We start from the raw sequence: 19,508 nt of genomic DNA on the forward strand, positions 1-19,508 counted from the left end.
GAGCTATTTACCGTCACCCAAATCTCAATGCGTTTGAGTTCATCTGGAACACCATCTAGTGAGTTTAATAGTGTGCTTTCGGATGCACAGCTGAGACTTAAGAGATCGCGTCGAGTGAGTTGTTTGCGCCACCAACCAAGCTCCTTGAGTTGTGATCAGCTGTTGAGTGGCAATAGATCAGGTTCTTTCGCTAGCAGTATCGGTGTATCGTCGAGTGTATACGGCGATGAAAATGCCGTCGTTGTGAAAGCAAAAAAAGTTGCTTCGCGCTATTATAGGTATGTCTCTCTCATTCGGTTGTTCCTGAGAGTATTATTGCGAGCAAAGTCGTGGTCAGATGGTACTTCACAAGGAGTATAAGCAAATCATGCTGCACTATGATTTGATCCTCGCAGTACTGTTCCGGGGGGGGGGGGGGGGGAGAATGCTTTTCATTAGTACTGAGCTTCTAGGTGGATATAAGATGTAACGTGATTTGTTACTTGTAAATCGTAGACTCGACTTAAGCCCACTTTCTAGCCAATTCATATCTTATCCCAGACATGTAATTGAGCATATGGTTAAATGCGATACTTTCGTAAAAGCGTAAGTGAGCGAGTGTGCACTTGCTCTACAGATCTAAGAAATATTTTTGTTTTGTTTTTTCCTTGTTATCTGTTCCTTTCCGGCCCATAAGAAAGATAATTATAGAATTTTAGTACCGACAGATTTTAAATTTGCTATGTTTAATCTCGATATTCACCATAGTTCGTTAAAAAAATGTTATACTTCAGAACTCGTAAAATCATTTAATTTAGCCTCTTCCTCTGATAGCCTTAGATACTTAGGAACGATTTCCCATCGCGTTATAGTAAGCTCTGTAGTGCTGCATAGCTCACATACATCTTAAATATTTGAAAGCCCTACAAATTAGAGATGAAAATTGATTCGCGAAAAATTAAAGAATGTAGCTTAATGTTTAATTTTGATTTTGGGCGTTTGAAACTTGTCGTAAACGACCTTGCCGGTTTCATTCAGTAAAACGTGTAGTAGCTGAATGGCGTCTTGTATTTTTTCCTGCTCTGCACAAGTTGGCGGAATTGGAAGACAAGGAATTTCTGCCTAGTATCAAAACTTGAAACGCGTAATTAGGTGAACGTAGGAGTATTGTGGACTATGAAATTAAGTTGTATGATAACAGAACGAATGTATTGTTTCAACATCGTCGTTCAAAATAGAAAGAATTTTTAATGGTTCTGTATCCCTTTCCATCTCATTATAAAAGTAGAGGATTGTCCTATAGCGTTACTGGATGAAAATAATCGGTAGAATACGTTTTCGGTTTTTCAAAGACACCTCTTTAGTACCGAGCCGTACTTGGAAAATAAACATAAAGTATTTCGCTTATCTGCCGCCAACGGTTTGTCAGTACTTGAATCTCAAATATGCATTGGCCAGTTCGACGCACTTTCCTGAAAAACCAGCTCAGGAAAATCACCTCACCGAAGGGTTGGGCCCTTCGAAGAGGAGTATATGTAAATAGTCAGCAGGAATAAAACCGCCTAGTAGTGCCAACGGGGAACCACGCCGAGGAGAGATCGCCGAAGCGTCAGTAGAGGGAGTGTGGACACAGAATCTGAGTTCAGCAGACCTACCACTGAAAAGCACGAGCCTAGGTTACCTCATGTTCGCGTTGGTTCTCGTGTTAGGTTAGAGCAACTGGTATTTGTGAGTTTTCTTTCACGACTTTCCACGAGTGTCTGCCACCAAACGTTTCGGGTGCCAGTATACACCAGTTACTGCCGTTGGAGGGACGCGAGAAGCTATTGTCACTCGAAGCTTGCTGGGAAGTGGCGTCAAAATGGCGTGTCTTCCATATTTCGTGGGTAACACTCATTTCAGAAGCCTTCCTGCCACACGCAATATCGGCAGCCGCAGGAACTGTTATCGACTTTCGTTGTCGTACGATGCTGGCCTCTGTCGCATGAGTAAAACTCTCACATGTCGTTAGCGGCAGAAATATACCAAACGGAAGTGTCGTTCGTTTTCAGGAAGAGTAGAGAAATGAGTGTTACTTACGAAATATTTGTGACAAGGAAGACTGAACGTTATTGCTGATCGTTTCTGTCACTGAAATTACGTAAGTCTGTCCTTTTAGGTTCCTGCCGAACCACACACACACACACACACACACACACACACACACACACACACACACACACACACACAGAAAAATCGCTACGTCCTCGGAATCGGAAATAAACAGCTAGATATTTATTTCATCCTTCGATCTCTAATCAGACGGAAATGTTAAATAACATCGAATATTGCAGAATTTACTTGTATTAATTTATGAGAAAGTCCCAGAATGTGTTAACAGCGCTAAGATGATACATAAATTAGCATGTAGCAGGACACGAACCTACATCTATTATACTACGGCTAAGTGTCTTGATTATCATAACAAGTCTCTCTTCAAGGCTAAATCGTTGATGCGTTATTAAGTGACATTTCTGCCTTGGAATGGCATACTGCAGAACAAAACTACTACATATGCCAAGAATGAATACGGCACCTGGCGGCCGCGGTGGTCTAGCGGTTCTAGGCGCTCAGTCCGGAACCGCGCAACCGTTACGGTCGCAGGTTCGAATCCTGCCTCGGGCATGGATGTGTGTGATGTCCTTAGGTTAGTTAGGTTTAAGTAGTTCTAAGTTCTAGGGGACTTACGACCACAGATGTTGAGTCCCATAGTGCTCAGAGCCATTTGAACCATTTGAATACGGCACCTGGTGCATCGATTGTCGATATGTTGGGTATGACAGCATGTCTTGTGGGATGAGAGTTCCCCGCGAAAGTCCACAAATGAATAGCTTTGGAGAAGCCATATTGGATTTTATCGCTTTTACTTACGCTCTATTAATTCACTATCACAAATATGTCGCTCCTGGTACAGTTGTAATTGTCAGTTAATGACTTATCAATGCTAAAAAGGCTTCATGAGGTACCAAGATGAAAGGAAGAAGTTAAAAGAATTCACCATAGTGTAGAGGCTTGCAGTTACAAAGTCGAAAGCAGTGAATTCGCATTCTGTTATATGCAAATATTTTTTGGTACATCTTCGCATTTGTAAAAGACTCCGGGACTTGTTTTCTTACTTGTATTGAATTGTGTTCCCTAATATTCGACATTACATACCTGTAAGTCAGGTCTCTCTGGATTGAGTTAGTTCGATTTTGTGAAAATGCCAAGGAAATTGAGAAACAAGTTGCAAGAATGGTCGTCTAAACGACATCCACATTAACTTCGAAAATTGAGAATGCAACATGGTAATGAATGTAAGTAGTGTAATACAGTCACTAGCAAATATGTAAAAGTACTAGAGTTGTGTACAACTTTCGTTTGTTAATCTGACTCTAGTGTATATTTGGCAACAAATTGCCTTTTTTTTTTCTTTTTCTGCCGGAGCAGTTACACGCGGTTTTGGATTCTACATGCAGTGTTCATTTATTTATTTGCTTATTTATGGTATCGCTGAAAAAATAATTCACAATGTGTTGAGCATAATTCTTAAAATGTAAAATGTTTCAAACATACATCTAGAGCATTTATTAAATTACAGACTTTGGGACTCCCTAGTAGGAAATACTCTGGTCTACCACTGTATGACCTTTTTTAAGCGGGAAGCAGGAAACTGCATTTCATTATTCAGGTGTGGAAGGGCACGTAATAATCCACAAATGTAATTGGAAGATACTGATATTGTATGGTGAATGAATTAACAGACACAGCCTAATTAATTGGAATAGGAAGATAGAAGACTTTTTGATTTATCTATGGTTTAACTAAAAGTTTTTCTTTCTGAACTGACGTCAAAATGAAACATGTGAACTCGTACAAATTCTTATAGTCTTCTTTCACCTCAGGATCTCGGAACGTTTTTTCCGCCGATATGTCAATAAATGACATTTAATTATAAACTCCAAGTGACTGTAGCTCGCCGGCCGCGGTGGCCGTGCGGTTCTAGGCGCTCCAGTCCGGAGCCGCGCTGCTGCTACGGTCGCAGGTTCGAATCCTGCCTCGGGCATGGGTGTGTGTGATGTCCTTAGGTTAGTTAGGTTTAACTAGTTCTAAGTTCTAGGGGACTAATGACCTCAGCAGTTGAGTCCCATAGTGCTCAGAGCCATTTGAACCATTTTGACTGTAGCTCCTCACTAGCAGAAAAGTTCCCCACGTGATGGCGTTACATCAACACGATCACAGTGCCTTTATTGTTAGTGGAGACCATAGCACTACCGAGTCAGCTTTGAATGAAACCCTCCCACCACTCAACGAAATTTGCTTCCCTGCTTCACACACGTTACTTCCGTAAAACTCGATGCGACCACGAAATTCGACAACAGTGGATAAATTCGCTTGCCAAACACACGCATTTTGACATCACTTGACAGTAAGCTTAGAGTGAAACTAGCGTCTCCATTTCGGGGACATGCTAGGGTGAACGACTTCTGGGTGAACGCTACGTAGTCTGTACAGAGGTTTCATCGTGGGCTCTTTGTTATCGGATACTAGCAAATGCAAAAACTTGCGGTACCCGACACCACCTAACTACTGCCCCATTGTACATCATAAAAGTGGAACATTAATTTATTTATTCCTTTGTAGTCCGTTGCCTATAATTTCAACACAGGTTGTGTTCGGTGGTAGTCTTTTAAGTTATTTTTTTCCTGCGCATCGGCATTTAACAGAACACTCAAAAATGAAAAGCAAGTCCTCACGTACCAGGTCAGTAAACAAACAGTTTCCGAGAAATGTAAGGCTACGTGATTTCGATCCGCCGTCGTTTTTACACTTACTTACGCCGTCGTTAATCGTAACACTAGCTTAGTGTTGGGCGCGCACACACATATGTGTGTGTGTGTGTGTGTGTGTGTGTGTGTGTGTGTGTGTGTGTGTGTGTGTGTGTGTGTGTGTGTGAGGGGAGGGGGGCGCCTCCAAAACAACATAACTTCGATTCTGGCTAATTATGTGCGGGCTGACGGTTCAGAATCACAGAGTCTTCCATTGTTCAGGAACTGTCAGATTATCGACCCTGCATGTGAAACTTAATTTCTAGTTAAATCCTGCGCTCTTTTTTACTTCAGTTGACTCGAATATGGATACGTAATGACCTAACTTTTAACTATACTTGCGAGAGCCTTTTGGCTACTATGTATAAACTAATCGGAACCAGTACTACTCACTGTTCGGGTTCCCCTTGTAACATTTCGCACGGGATGCTGACTTCGGGGATAATGAATGTTGCTAGACTTCGAATGCAGATTCTGTTCAGTCTTACTTCTTACCAGTAGATTAGATATAAAATATTCAGTAGAACGCCCACAGGAATCACGGATCTCGCCGCGGTGGGGTCTTGCGTACCTCGACGATACAGACAGCTATATGGTAAATACAACCTCATCAGAGGCCAGCCTACCATGTGATTCATGAAGAGGGGCAGGAGCGTTTGCATTAGCTGCAGGGGCAACATTATTGCTCATTGAATGATTGCCTGACTGACTTGCGACAGTGAACAATGTGTGTTCACAATGCTGGTACTGAGAACAGCTGCTGCTGAAAGTAAGGTGAAACAAGTGCCGTTATATTTCCAGAGGACATTCACCTCTACTGTATGCGCGAAAGTGAAACGCGGTCGGTGAGCATTTCGGACGAGGAGAATATAAGCTTTTGAAATGTGGTGCCATATAAGAATGCCGAAGATAAGAAGGGTAGTTCGTACAACTAATGATTTTATTAAATCAATCTGGGGAAACATGAAATTAAATGGATATGTTGATAGGGCACATCCTGAGGGTTCAATGAATTGTCAGTTTGGTAATGGAGGGTCACTATAAGGGGTAACAACTATAGGGGGAGAAGAAGGCTTCACTACAATAAGCAGGTTCAACTGGATTTATATTGCACTAGTTGCGCAGAGAAGCTTACACAGGGTAAACAAGCGTCATCGGAGTGAATACGATGACAAGAAATCCCAACAACTACTGCGGAAGGTATGTTCAGTTTTCATATCGGTTGTTAATTTTAAAGTTTCTTTTGGGTAAGCGGGAAGCTTTACCTTAAGCTAATACTCCGGTAATAAAGCCATCCGTGTTTGCCCAAAGTCTTTATCGCAAAAGATGTTGTGACGTAATCGTGAGAAGTGTTTCTCATGCAGTGATGGGTTGATTACAGCCCAGTCGTTTGATGTAATGACCTGTAGCTGGTCTTAAATTATTCAGATTTAAAGTGCAGGCGCACGTAAGGACAACTTAAGGACGCTTTAGTTACGACGACAGCTGAGGAGGTACGGCGCCGGTTGCTCTACCATCCGCTGTCACCTTAATCGTAAAACGCTCTCGGCACCGCTTCCCGCTCCGGCGCGCCGGCGGCCGATCTAAAAAGTGGTCTGGCGTCCGCAGTGTGCGCCGGTCGCTTTTTGCAAGTGTGCACGTCAGCCATTCTGAGATCAAAGGCTGTGTGGGGCTATGAAGACATTGCGGCCGGCGGACGCTGCGTGGCGCTGCATAGCTCGCCGCGCTGTCAGGGGTGAGTGACGGATGGACGGTGGGCGCTAAGCGCCGTTGCCCTGCCCTGCCATGCCCTGAGCTGCGCTCTGGCCTTCATTACCGGCCGTGATAGCCTGCCGGCGTCGTCCTGCTCTCCCGGTTTAATACCGACCTCATTCCGGGAGCGTTGTTCACAGCCCTGTCTGCTGCTGCCACTGCCGCCCGCACAGGTTAACGGCTGTGTTAATGAAACGCTCTTCGCCTTGTGACCAGCAAATGTCTGCAACCGAAAACTGTTTTTGATGAACCAGATTGTGAACAGTTCTGACACTAAGATCATTCAGAATCTGATCTGGCTCTGACCTGTTACTTTCTCCTCCTCCTCCTCCTCCTACTACTACTACTACTACTACTACTACTACTTTCACAACAACTACTACTACTTTCACAACAACAACAACAACAACTACTACTACTACTACTACTACTACTACTAATAATAATAATAATAATAAAGAATAGGCCTCCGGTATGTTCTGCCAGTCGTAAAAGGCGACGAAAAGAACAAACCACTAATAGGGCTAACCCCCCTTTTAGTGTGATTAGTTGGTTCCGGACAGAACTAAAGAAGCCTCGGACAAGCGCCGTCATGGTCGGGGACGACGCTTGAACCCTATGCCCGCCCACAATGGTAACGACACTGCTAGCCAACTGGAAACTGATTTAAATCCAAATAGAGGTGTTTTGCAGGATATGCTTCCTGAAACCACCCTAGAAGGAAAACAGACAGAGGATGAGATGGTCAGATGAAGGTAATCGACACCTCATGTTCTGTTATTACCAAGCAACAAACCTAGGAACCAACACAACTGGATACAGATCACAACTATACACAACATTTATTACCAGATACCCAGAATTAAAATTTTTAACAGAACAACGACTAGCTGATCAGATCCGTGTAATAATCAAAAATAACAGGATACCCCAGTCAGAATTAGAAAACATCAAACAACAAGTACAACAAATACTGGAACAAAATAATGTGCAATCAGAAGAAGAAGAAAATACAGTAATGGACTCAAACATCCCAGAGCAAACAAACAAAGAACAACACGCATCAATTAAACAATCAGAGGAAAACGAAATCTTAAGACAGCCACCAGAACAAGTACAAATAGAACACGAAGTGACACACATGTTAGATATCGAAGAAAAATTTCAGCTGACATATATAGAATACAAAGACACAAATACAGACATTAGACCATTCTTGCATAGACCGCCAAATAACCCAAAAGTCGAAACAACAATAAAAACTATCAACACAGTCATACACAACAAAAGGAACGAAAACACAACTATGGAAGAGTTACAACTACTGGTTTATATAGGAGCACTCACTACACTAAATATACACACTAGGCAGAGATCAGAACCAACCAACATACAGAAGAAACCCACAAAACCAGCATGGCAACACAGGCTACAGATCAGAGTAGAAAAACTGAGAAAAGACATCGGACAGCTAACACAATTTATAAGAAATGAAATGTCAGAAAAAAAACGAAAAAGGTTAGGTAAAATCTCACAACAAGAAGCGATAGAGCAATTAGATGAAAAGAAGCAGAAATTACAAGCATTGGCCAAACGACTTAGAAGATACAAAAAAGTGAAAATAGAAGGAAACAAAACCAAACATTCAACACAAACCAAAAGAAATTTTACCAGACAATAGATAACACACACATTAAAATAGACAATCCACCAAACATAACAGACATGGAACACTTCTGGAGCAACATATGGTCAAACCCGGTACAACATAACAGGCATGCACGGTGGATACAAGCAGAAACAGACACATACAAGATGGTACCACAAATGCCTGAAGTGATAATTTTGCAACATGAAGTCACCCAAGCAATTAATTCTACTCACAATTGGAAAGCCGCTGGAAATGATAAAATAGCAAATTTCTGGCTAAAGAAGTTCGCTTCAACACATTCACATCTAACTAAATTATTTAACAGTTACATTGCAGACCCATACACATTCCCTGATACACTTACACAAGGAATAACTTATCTGAAACCTAAAGATCAAGCAGACACAGCAAACCCAGCTAAATATCGCCCCATAACATGCCTACCAACAATATACAAAATATTAACTTCAGTCATTACACAGAAATTAATGACACACACACAACACAGAACAAAATTATAAATGAAGAACAAAAAGGCTGTTGCAAAGGAGCACAAGGATGTAAAGAGCAACTGATAATAGATGCAGAGGTGACATATCAAGGTAAAACCAAAGGTTGCTGCACTACGCATACATTGATTACCGAGAAGCTTTTGATAGTGTACCCCACTCATGGTTACTACAAATATTGGAAATATACAAAGTAGATCCTAAATTGATACAGTTCCTAAACATAGTAATGAAAAACTGGAAAACCACACTTAATATCCAAACAAATTCAAATAATATCACATCACAGCCAATACAGATTAAGCGTGGAATATACCAAGGAGACTTATTAAGTCCTTTCTGGTTCTGCCGTGCTCTGAACCGACTATCCAACATGCTAAACAATACAAATTATGGATACAATACTACTGGAATATACTAACACAAAATCACACATTTGCTATACATGGATGATCTAAAACTACTGGCAGCAACAAATCAACAACTCAACCAATTACTAAAGATAACAGAAGTATTCAGCGATGATATAAATATGGCTTTTGGAACAGACAAATGTAAGAAAAATAGCATAGTGAAGGGAAAACACACTAAACAAGAAAATTACATATTGGGTAACCACAGTGACTGCATAGAAGCGATGGAAAAACAGATGCCTATAAATATCTAGGATACAGACAAAAAATAGGAATAGATAATACAAAAAATTTTAAAGAAGAACTAAAAGAAAAATATAGACAAAGACTAACAAAAATACTGAAAACAGAATTGACAGCAAGAAACAAGACAAAAGCTATAAATACTTATGCTATACCAATATTGACCTACTCATTTGGAGTAGTGAAATGGAGTAACACAGACCTAGAAGCACTCAATACACTTACACGATCACAATGCCATAAATATAGAATACATCACATACATTCAGCAACAGAAAGATTCACATTAAGCAGAAAGGAAGGAGGAAGGGGATTTATCGACATAAAAAACCTACATTATGAACAGGTAGACAATTTAAGAAAATTCTTTCTAGAACGCGCAAAAACTAGCAAAATTCACAAAGCAATCACTCATATAAATACATAGGCTACACCACTGCAATTTCATAACAACCTCTACAACCCTTTAGATCACACAACATCAACAGATACGAAGAAAGTAAATTGGAAAAAGAAAACACTACATGGCAAGCACCCGTATCATCTAACACAGCCACACATCGATCAAGACGCATCCAACACATGGCTAAGAAAAGGCAATATATACAGTGAGACGGAAGGATTCATGATTGCAATACAGGATCAAACAATAAACACCAGGTATTACAGCAAGCATATTATTAAAGATCCCAATACCACAACAGATAAATGCAGACTTTGCAAACAACAAATAGAAACAGTAGATCACATCACAAGCGGATGTACAATACTAGCAAATACAGAATACCCCAGAAGACATGACAATGTTGCAAAAATAATTCATCAACAGCTTGCCTTACAACATAAACTTATAAAACAACAAGTTCCTACATACAAGTATGTACCACAAAATGTACAGGAGAATGATGAATACAAATTATACTGGAACAGAACCATTATAACAGATAAAACAACGCCACATAACAATCCTGACATCATACTCACCAATAAAAAGAAGAAATTAACACAACTAATCGAAATATACATACCCAATACAACAGATATACAAAAGAAAACAGGAGAAAAAATTGAAAAATACATCCAACTGGCTGAAGAAGTCAAGGACATGTGGCATCAGGATAAAGTTGACATTATACCAATTATACTTTCAACTACAGGAGTCATACCACGCAATATCCACCAGTACATCAATGCAATACAGCTACATCCAAACTTATATATACAACTACAGAAATCCGTAATTATTGATACATGTTCAATTACCCGAAAGTTCCTAAATGCAATATAACATATACCGTACAGTTAAAAGGAAGTCACGCTTGATCAAGGTGCGCGTCACTTTCCATTTTTGACCAGACATAACGTCTAAGAAAAGGAAGAAATAATAATAATAATAATAATAATAATAATAATAATAATAATAATAATACGTTGGGAGTGAAAAGACAATGGGCCTTCGAGGACAGCTACTTAAGCAACGGTGCAACTAACACAGTGCAGATATAGTGTTCGTCTTTTTCCTTTCTCTTTTAATTTGTGTCACATGTTACCAAAAGATACCTTCTATGACTTTGGTCAAAAGTCTTTCTTTCTTTTATGTTGGTGTATTAACGTTTTGTTGTCTTCGTGACGTCTTTTTTACTGTTCAGTTATGTATGGATAATAAGTGTTAATCAAATAGTTCAAATGGCTCTGAGCACTGTGCGACTTAACTTCTGAGGTCATCAGTCGCCTAGAACTTAGAACTAATTAAACCTAACCAACCTAAGGACATTACACACATCCATGCCCGAGGCACACATCCAGACTGTAGCGCCCAGAACCGCACGGCCACTCCGGCCGGCAAGTGGTGTCAACACCAGTTAGATTCCAAGTTCCCTTTCGCTGTACTACAGTCAATAAAATTTTACGTTGTGCTACCTGAGAACGCTCGGCAATTTCTTCTTCATATTCGACAGCTCTTAGGATCCGTCTGACTGCGTTAAAGCTTGAGCGCTACTTTCGTTGAAAAAAACACTCGAGATGGTTTATCATTTTCTCGTTAGAAATTTCCGTTGTCCATCATAAGGCTATTTCATTACAACAGGTACTATGGAGAGCGAGCGTAGACTAAAATGGACATAGAAAATGCTTAGTGGTATCGGCTTCTGGCAGATTTTCTTATACGTCACAACCGAGAGAGGTGTTCAGACAATGAAACATCACCAACTTCACCTCAAATTTTAAGGAGAATAAAGCACACTTCCAAGATATCATCTCCAGCGATCGATTCCACGCGAAAATAGTACGCAGTTACGACCTTCTGAGTGTAAAGTCAAGTAGAAGTGCCTGGTTGTTAAACATCTGGACAGAATCCTTGAATAGGCGGAAGCCGAAAACATCCAGCGGTTGATAGTATCTTAAGCCACCTGGTGGTACCGGCAATACAGAAAATGGAGTGTCTTCGATTCGTTCCTTTAATAATTTAAAGTTCGTCTTTACAGATTCTTTACACTTTTCCACAGGGAACTCGTTTCATATACTCCTGTGTTGCGGACAGGGGCTAAGTGGTACCAGACGGTAATACATCTTCGCATCAAGCTTGATGATTACTTGCTTCCTCGTTTATATAAGGAGTGTTCAAATCAAAAGGTACGCAACGTCGTAACAATCGAACCATTTGAAATTTGCATATGCCGCTTTGGGATAACGTAGTGAGACATATAGGGACGCGAAGCATCTGTCACCACTTGCCCCTAAGAAATTCAAAGCTGTGCCCTCAGCGGTCAAGGTGATCCTCACCGTCTTTGTCGTTGTTAGAGGTCCGATGCCCATCGAATTACTCGAGCACGATAAAACCATTGTCAGTGACGTGTGCTGAGAGACTCTCCGTAACGTACGCAAGTCCACCAAGAGCAAACGGCGTGCACTGCTCACAGATGGACTGATTGTGTTCCACGATATCGCGCGTCCACACGTCTCCAGGGTCACACAGAGTGCAATTGGCCAAGTTCAAGTGGAGGCAGCTCAAGCACTCGCCCTGCGACTTCCATTGTTTGGTCCCCGGAAGAAACGTCTCAAAGGCAAGCGCTTCGATTCGGAAGATGAACTGAAGGACACAGTGGAGGACTTGATCGCGTCACAGCCACAAGAACTTTGGTTATTACTTTTGAATAAGGGCTTCAGTTACACTCGCAGTATTGTTTCGTACCTTTTCTTTTGAACAAAACTCACACATCCGTATCCCTTTGTACCAATGAATCAGTTGGACGAATGTGACGGGTGAAAAGGCATCATCGTCATCATCATCATCCATCATCATCGTCACCCTCACATAATGAAGCATCGAATGTCAGTACATTATTTTGCTCTGTATCTAGCAGGTCTTCATTCGTGAAGTTGTCTATGATAGATACAACGAAACAAAGATATAAATAATAGTACAAAAGAAGCGCCGTTCGCGTTCGTTTGTCTTCTATAGTCGGTTGAATAGCGCATACGAGTATGATGAAACTTACCAGTCACTACTTTCAAGAGCTCTCTTCTTTGACGCTTAAACGCTGTAATTTGCCCCCCTCATTGTGTATCGCTTGTTGGTTCACAGACATTATGAACATAAAACCTCTTACTCACTCCACTGTTCAGTAATTCGCTCTCTGGCGTTAAGCGGCTACAGTGAGGCGGAGCGAATGACAACCATTGCGCGCCAGGTTCCAAATATGTGTATTCAGAAAGGTTATCGTGCAAGTGTGCTTTTTGTTCGTTAAAATGAGAGGTCAAGTTTGTAATGTTTCCTTGTAAGTAGCGTTGCGACGCCTGGTACCAAAATTGGCCTGTACGCGAGGCCGTAGAAAGCTGTGTGTGATCGTAAGAACACACAACTCTGTTAGATGCCCGATAAATTAATGTTTCCTCTAGCACCACTATCTCCCCCAATGTTAATCTTTATTTCAACACACCATTACTAAGAAAATATATGTTAACTTCAGCACTCCGGAATGTCACTTTGAAAGCCAACCAAGTAGGGATCTGTTTGGTTATTGCGTATTTGCTAAGTATTACCGTGAAGGGAGTAAGTATGGTTCCAGACGAACGGTTAGTCAGATATCGGCGTTACTGATAAAGGTATGTTCTCTTCGAACAGACACACAAGGCTGGAGACTCAAACGGATAAACGGTTTCAGATTCTCAGTCCGTCCATCATGATATAACTTTCCTACTCTCATCGATGGTTACATCTAGTGAATGGTTGGAGTGGATCGGCTCAGTCTTTTCAACGAGTGTTCTTTTGTAATGTCGTTTGGGTGGAAAATTCGTAGTCAACTTTTTTTCCAGGTGGTCATTACTGATTCCGTCTTGTTCCAGAATTAATCAACTACCAGAAGGTCACAGTACGTGGATAGTTTTGATGTTTCACTGTGAGTTTAAAAAAGATTCGAGTTCGTTTGTTTTGGATCGCCATCTTACACAGCAGCTGTTACGAAAAAGTATTCTTTTGCTCTTCCCCGTCCTAAACATACTGCAAATTAAAAAAAGTCAATACTTGAGTTTTGATGTATTTGTAGAGTAGAGTAGTAAATTATACCAAGTTTTAAGATCCAACCGCTATTGACTACAGAAGGAAAAATCATTTATAACAAAACGTGAAAAGAGGCAATGGACACCATCACCGCTAATAATGCTTCAACAATAAAGCGAAACGATGTAGTGAAACAATTCTCTACTAATCTGTGCACTTACGACGGAAAAAGCAAACAAAGACTTCAGTTATTATCAGATCTCTGGCATACATCGCAGCTCAAGAGATATATTGTAAATTATAGTTTTTACTTAACGCTCTTTTTGTTTTAAAATAAATTCTACCAGCTCATAGAGTGGCACACACCTTACGTATTTAGTTTGTACCGTACTTGTTTAGGGGGTACAGTTAGTGTGGTGGATGCGTAAAGAAAACATATCGTTCTAATTGAATAGAATCATTTCAATTCGTGTTGGCATTTACTTGATTGTTAATGATTTTAAAATCCCTTCTCCCGGTTAGTGAGTTATAAGTTTCGAAATAACAGCAAACCGACAATTTCAAATGTTTTGTTCAAAAAATGGTTAAATTCTGTTAAGGCAGTTATCAGATCATTCTCAGAGCGTTTTCCAGTGAATTTACGAATATACTTTCGAAACTTTTGTTTCACAATAAGTTCCTCGATACTGTTCATATACGCATTTGAATTACCCGATGCTCATCGTTTGTGTACTCTTCGCTTAGGAACGTGTGGTTCCAAAAGCATCATCAGTAATGTCCTTGAATTTGGCCAGAATTTCTTTCGAGGTACAAAACGTGATCGGAAGAATAACAGCACGGTTGAAAATATGTCGAACGTGTGTTCTGTATCACTGTTCAGCTCTTAGACCACAAAAGGTTCACTGCATTCGAAGAGCGCCCGCACAATCGTCGATGTAATTTATTCTGGCGATCGGAAGAAAACAAAATTAACCCAACAAAACTTGAAAGTTTATATTTGAAAATGAAGAGTGAGCTCAGTTGTTTATCACCGCTTACTTGTATGTTCAGTTGATCTCATTCTGCACTACAGATTCATATAAACTTCAGTGTCAGTGTCGGTCCTTTGTTTACACAAGTTATATATTCGATACTCTATGATAATTACGTAGAAACTAGTTGCATGCGCACGCGGACATTAGAGTAGATGGATTCGTGCCACTATGTCATGGTTTCCGTTGTATACAGCAGAATGGCAATAGTTTGACTGCATGACTTCGCGGTACGTGCACTTCGGTACATCAGTACATGTAGAAGAAAACTCTCTCGTGGTAAAGCAAAATGTAGCTAAAGATTAGTATCGCTTATACTTCTGTCTCCATGGTGCTGGAGAGAGGAAGAATATTTACACTTGCTTGATTCGACGGAATTCAATGGCGAGGATATAACGTATTTCCCTATCTTTAAGTTACTGGAGTGTAAGCATTATACCTAAGACTCAAAAGAAAGCAGTTTATTTAGCACTACCAGTTACCCGAAATTTTAGTCTACAATTGTATGTTACGTGAAAACAAAAAGAATATCAAGGAAGTAATAATTTTCTGGAAATGGTTCGAATTTCTATTTTTGTGACTGTCCAGGAATTCGACTTAATATCATATCTGGTAAGTGATGACGTGGTCTGGACTGTACGCTTGCCTAGCACTTCCAGTCTTAGCGAACACAGCAACGCGCAGACATCGGGAGAACTTGCGGCGGAGTAACTTGGGAGTACAACTTGGAGTCGAGTGGTAAACTGTAACTAACTAAGGCAGCCCCTGTGAACCAGCAGCTTTTAGTATTACGGGAGAAGGTTTTCCCTATCTATGGTGTACATAGCAGCGGAACAGCGGCAGGCAGATACATATTGAATAGCAGGGGCTAATGTTTACATTAACATGAACTTCGTAAAAACGGACACAGGCGTGCGTGGCACTCCGCCAGTAGTGTTGTCCGTCCACTGGCTGTTAAAAAGTGGCGCAATTCTTAGGTGGGATAACCACAGGCAGCAGCGTTATCTGTTTGTCCCTTCCGCTTCCCGTTTATGTGGTTAGCTGAAACTGCCTTGTTTTTAATTCTGACCTAGTCTGTCTTGGAAAGTAAGGCATTTCCAGCGATGAAGTTTGTTGGCCTCAAAATAACCAAAGAATAGATTTGTGCAATCTGCAACTCTCTTTCTACCTTGGTTATAAGCTGTCTGTGCCACCCAGCTAATGGTAGCTTTGTAATTTATTAGACGGCTGTGTGTACTGAACCCCGCGTGGCACGCCCTTCACGAGTTCACTGCAATTACTTCCTGTCACCTTGTGCCCTATCATTTAATTTACATTTTTGCGACGTGCATTAAGTTGTTGTGCCGTTATTAAAGGTACAATACGAGCTCTGTAACAAAGATCAGAAATTATTCAATTTTTGTGTTGGATGGGCCTCTTCTAAGAATTGAAAGTTTGATAATAAGTTCACGTATGTCACACTAAATTTAACACAGTTTTAGTACAGTGTACGTAATTCACAGTTCCTTCAGCTTCATACAGTAAATCAGTTTATTGGTTCGCTTTTTAGGTCCAGAATCAAGACTACCCTATCAACTGTTGCTGTCCAACCCATTTTATTCTCCAATGTTTCAAGATTAAAAAAAAAAAAAAACTGTTTAGAGCTCTAGCACAACTTTACCATTGGCTACTTAGACTCCGTGGATCTGTAACTATAGTTTTTGCGTGGCTTTTCCGCAGCACAGCTTCTTGTTCATATTGCAGTCGCCATTGACACGACACTTAATCCTGAAGCGTTCCTTGAACTTCGGCTTCCAGGTCCTTCACAACCGTGGCGCACGTGCGAAATTGACGGGCATCTCCGTATTCTGACACAGTGAGGTGGCGCTGTGGTTAAGGCACTGGACTTAAATTTGGAAGAGAGAGGCGATCAAATATCCGTCTAATCATCCAGATTTAGTTTTCCTGTCGTTTCCCTAACTGGATTAAGGTGAATACCGGAATGTCTCCTTCCACAAAGTCTGGCTCAAATCTGAAGCGCCGGCCGGAGTGGCCGAGCGGTTCTAGGCCCTTCAGTCTGGAACCGCGCGACCGCTACGGTCGCAAGTTCGAATCCTGCCTCGGGCATGGGTGTGTGTGATGTCCTTAGGTTAGTTAGGTTTAACTAGTTCTAAGTTCTAGGGGACTGGTGACCTTAGAAGTCAAGTCCCATAGTGCTCAGAGCCAAATCTGAAGCAAATCAATAAACAATATTTTGTGCAGGCTGCGCGTCCGGTGTGGACAGCAAACCGCGCCGCTCTGCGCAACAGCGAACAAGTTCCGCGCGGCTCTCTTTGGACATCGTTGCGCTGCCAAGAACACTCCGGTGCATTCGGCGTCGCTCTGCGCCTCACGTTCGCGTCGCGTTCAGTGTGTCGCGGCTTAATGCATTCTTATTTGTGAAAACTGATGTATCTTAAGTTTCCACTTACAGTATTCCTAATTACAGTATTCAAAAGACGAAAACACGTGAGCTGCCTTAGTGTTCGCACTTGTTTTCAAGTTGCAGTATGTATTGGCAGAATGTAATAGCGAAAGCACTGTAGTGTTCGAGTTGCATTCTGACGCACTAGGCGAACGTGAGTGGTACGGAAGTTGTCAGCGTCGTGCAAATAGCCATCTTGTCTGGAAATTAAGAACAAGCTGGGGACCTCACCCGAAACAGCTAAGGGAACTTACAAAAAAAAAAGTCTTTTTTTGGGAAGTTAAAAATCTGTGAAGAAATATAGCAGCCAACATGTAATTTATACATTTATAAATAGCTTTATCTACATCTACACGTATTTCGGGCTTGCATCCTCCTTCATTTACCGAGTGATTAAAAAATCAGTATAAATTTGAAAACTTAATAAACCACGGAATAATGTCGATAGAGAGGTAAAAATTGACACACATGCTTGGAATAACATGGGGTTTTAGTAGAATGAAAAAAGTTCACAAAATGTCGACATATGGCGCTGGACAGCAAAACGTCCGTGACTGACTGCGCATGACAATCGTGTATAAAAGAAGCTGTAATGAGAATCAGATACGCCAGCAGTCGGAGCATGTTGACGTTATCTGAAAAGGCGCTTTTAGTGAAGCTGTATAATGAGAATGGGGAATGTGCTAGTTCAGCGTTACGATCCTATCGCCATAGGAAGGGGATTCGAACGGGTAAAGGTCCGTTCACAAATGCGGCTGTGGCGAGAATGATTTCGAAGTTCGAAGCCACGAGTTGTTTAGACGATAGAACCAGTAGTGGCCGACCGAGCACAAGACGTAATGCTGCTGAGACAGTTCAGGAAGAAATGGAGACGGTAGCGGGTTCGTCTATGCACGGGGAAGTCAGCGCTCGTGCAGTCGCAAGTCGCACCGGCATTCCATACACTACTGTTTGGTTGGCACTTAGGCGTACCCTCCGATGCTATCCGTACAAAATCCATCGGCATCATGAACTGTTACCTGGCGATTTAGTGAAGCGGAGGGCATTTGCGGTGTGGGGTTTTCAAAAGATGGCGGAAGATGACGATTGGTTGAGTAACGTGTTGTGGACCGACGAAGCTCATTTCACGCTCCGAGGGTCGGTCAACGCCCACAACTGCAGAATTTGGGCTACCGAAAATCCTAGAACAGTCGTGGAAACTCCATTGCACGACGAGAAAGTCACGGTATGGATTGGATTTACCACATCTACCGTTATCGGGCCTTTTTTCTTCGAGGAAATGCGTGATTCTGGTTTTGTAACTGCTACCGTGACTGGTGAGAGGTACGCCGATATGTTAAGAATAGCATCATCCCCAGCATGCAGGCTGACAAACACCTGCTGGAACGTACGATGTTTATGCAGGATGGCGCTCCACCCCATATTGCTAGACGCGTGAAAGATCTCTTGCGGGCGTCGTTTGGTGATGATCGTGTGCTCAGCCGCCACTTTCGCAATGCTTGGCCTCCAGGTCCCCAGACCACAGTCCGAGCGATTATTGGCTTTGGGGTTACCTGAAGTCGCAAGTGCATCGTGATCGACAGACATCTCCAGGGATGCTGAAAGACAACATCCGACGCCAATGCCTCACCATAACTCCGGACATGCTTTACAGTGCTGTTCACAACATTATTCCTCGACTAGAGCTATTGTTGAGGAATGATGGTGGACATATTGAGCATTTCCTGTAAAGAACATCATCTTTAATTTGTCTTACTTTGTTATGCTAATTATTGCTATTCTGATCAGATGAAGCGCCATCTGTCGGACGTTTTTTGAACGTTTTTATTTTTTTTGTTCTAATAAAACCCCATGTCATTCCAAGCATGTCTGTCAATGTGTACGTACCCCTCTATCTACATTATTCCATGATTTATTCAGTTTTCAAATTTATACTGACTTCTTGATCACCCGGTAGATCTTCATCGGTACCGCATTTTTTATCTATTTTGAACGTTGCAGCTGCCTTCTATTCTGTATTCTTATTCTGTTGCAGTATAAAAGGTAGCCGTTAACGACCAAAATTCAATCGATACAAATGTAGCGTTGACGTGTTACGCCAATTCAAGATGGGTGAAAACCCGCAACACTCTTGTCATGTAT

At 41.4% G+C, this 19,508-nt stretch overlaps 1 protein-coding gene across 3 annotated transcripts in view; it reads left to right on the top strand.

Moving 5' to 3' along the window:
- The window catches only part of LOC126237259 (serine/threonine-protein phosphatase 2B catalytic subunit 2-like), an 824,140-nt gene that overhangs the window by 285,834 nt on the left and 518,798 nt on the right, over positions 1–19,508 (top strand). The gene's annotated exons all lie outside the window — the stretch shown is intronic.

Source organism: Schistocerca nitens, chromosome 2 (genome assembly GCF_023898315.1).
Source record: "Schistocerca nitens isolate TAMUIC-IGC-003100 chromosome 2, iqSchNite1.1, whole genome shotgun sequence".
NCBI lineage: Eukaryota > Metazoa > Arthropoda > Insecta > Orthoptera > Acrididae > Schistocerca > Schistocerca nitens.